Source organism: Montipora foliosa, chromosome 6 (assembly GCF_036669935.1).
Source record: "Montipora foliosa isolate CH-2021 chromosome 6, ASM3666993v2, whole genome shotgun sequence".
Lineage (NCBI taxonomy): Eukaryota > Metazoa > Cnidaria > Anthozoa > Scleractinia > Acroporidae > Montipora > Montipora foliosa.
In genome coordinates, this window is record NC_090874.1 from 66,936,519 (window position 1) to 66,938,893 (window position 2,375).

At 37.9% G+C, this 2,375-nt stretch overlaps 1 protein-coding gene across 6 annotated transcripts in view; it reads left to right on the plus strand.

Annotated features, from left to right (window-relative positions):
* The first annotated feature begins 202 nt into the window (after window positions 1-202).
* The window catches only part of LOC138008195 (uncharacterized), an 86,651-nt gene continuing 84,478 nt past the window's right edge, over window positions 203-2,375 (plus strand). For all 6 annotated transcript variants that reach the window (XR_011124177.1, XR_011124180.1, XR_011124176.1 and 3 more), the window contains exon 1: window positions 203-420. The gene's annotated coding sequence lies outside the window, so the exon portion shown is untranslated. The remainder of the gene's footprint in view (window positions 421-2,375) is intronic.

The window sequence follows — 2,375 nt, forward strand, 5'->3', positions numbered from 1 at the left end:
AGCTCTAAAGTCGCAGTGATCCAGTCCAGTGGTTAGGGGGTTGGGTTTAACAATGCATGCGGTTGTCTCGGATCAGTCAACTCTATCACGCTTTGTAAACAGCCAACTGGTTGCCTCCTCCCACTTGGGGTTCTTAATCCTGCTTCTGTTAAAGCTGAATCAATTGCTTCTTTTTTATTATTAAAAAAAGGGGTGCCTACGAACTAGCTTGATAGCTAAATGCAGTTTCGCTATAAACAAAGCATTTACTTTCTACATTTACATATATTTTACTTCCGCAGCCGTCTTTAATTTTGAGATTTTGCCCAAGAGACCAAGGAAAAGAGCCTTCGGCGATATAGCACTTGACTTGTTCATCGCGTGATCCAATTGGGCCTTATCCCTTACAACGTCCACAAAAAGACCGTAAGTTCAAGCAAGGTAGGAAATAGTTCAATGATATCTCAGTTTAAAGGCTTTAGCCAAGCCTAACTGTATCCCAGCATTGTTTTAAGGTTGCTTTAGTCGAAATGACAGTATACATTTAAGAATGTTGTATAATGCACATAATGTAAGGTTTGGTAAAACATTTAAGAATAGAACTCAGCGATGTCAAAGTTGTTGAGAAACGTTTCGATGACTATGACTAAGTCGATGAGATATATATATATATATATATATATATACAATATGTATACAATGTGCCCTCCCGGTTGTCACCATAATGGCTTTATGGCAACTCCTGAACTTGGGCACAGGATGTACGGTTTCATGTATATATATATATATATATATATATATATATATATATATATATATATATACATGAAAGCGTGGGGGGTAAAATATTGAGGCTTAGGTTCTGATAAAATATAATAAATCTGTTGTCATGTAGAGAGTTTTGCACGAACGGAAATGATTGCGTGTTAAGTTTGAGTTGCGTTTTTCCTCAAGTACAGCATCTCGTTGATCAAACAGCATTCCTTAGAATTGTAAACTAGTCCTGTAAATTGAAAACACGCAGCTTATGGTCTTCTTTCAAGTGTTTACCAACAGCAGAATATTTGTGTTTGGCGATACGTTGGAAGAGGCACCAGGACGTGTAACCAACATAATCTGCATCACACAGGTGGATCACATGAGCACATTAATAGACACTAGGCAATGCTAGTTATTGATGGCAGGTTTGGCCTTTACCACTTTGATTTAATCAATAATTTTATTTATTGTAAACACATCATTGCGTTGTTCATAGATTCTCCTGTGATCTGCGTGATGACGATTATTCTGGGTACACATCCCGGCATCTCTTTCAACGTATCATTGAACATAAATACTCTGCCATTGAAAATTACAGGACTCGACTTCGACTCCAAAGAAATGCCGCAAAAGAATGTACTGTTTGATCTACGAGATGCTGTACATGAGGAAAAAGCAACCCAAACTCAACACGCCAGACTTTTTACCTGACAGTAGATTTATAGTAGTCTTTACGCTTGGCTGTTAAGTAAGAGTTAAGAGTTTACTTCGCATCTCATTAAAGTCGGAAATTTCAGACGATGCAAGCAAGAAATAATTGACTTGAAAACCATCCTTACGAGGGACTTGCAGTTTATTGGGCGGCGCCAGGAGGTCCAAACATGTCAATCACAGCTTACCGGCATGCATAGAGCTTAAGTTTTACTTGAAGTATTTTCATTATTTTTTGTCTAATGCATTAGGTAAGAAAACAATGACTTGACTTGAGATTTTTCTAAGTTTACTTACGATCTAGTGTAAAGACTACCATTATTAATGGGTTCACACTAGGCACTAAGTCAGTCTTAGCCTAAGTCAAGCCAAGTCACCTTAAGTCCGCTTAAGCGTTCAGACATATCTAGAAGACAAATTCTTTCCGTGCAAAGCTGTCATCCGTTAAAGATAAAAATAACAGATAAGGTAACTAACATCATAAAATGTGGTGAGGTAGTCACGATCCATTTTAGCGAAGAAGTCGAGATCAAAATGAGAGCGAGAAGCCGTAAAATCGCTGTAATTGCGACTGTTGTCTGTTTATTAAATTTACAAAGGTTGAGAGAGTAAGTGAGTGACAGGCCTGCACGGACTCCTCGTGTGGTTTTGGCGGTCGCCTCGCATGATAGCCTTACAGTTAAATTTTTGATCTAACATGCGTATCCTTTAGAGATTTACTTCTTTCGTACGATATTATCGGAGGTTTCAAATAAACAGTTTTCAGCAAAGACTGATTTGTATTAGACTCCACGATTTTGAATTTTTTTTGCTATCAGGTTTCTTAAGTCAGCCTTAAGTCATGTTTGAAACAGACTTAAGAACTGCTTAGGTCGTTTGAGTTTGCCGACAAAAAATCATGCTTCTGTGAGTTAGCGGTTCACACC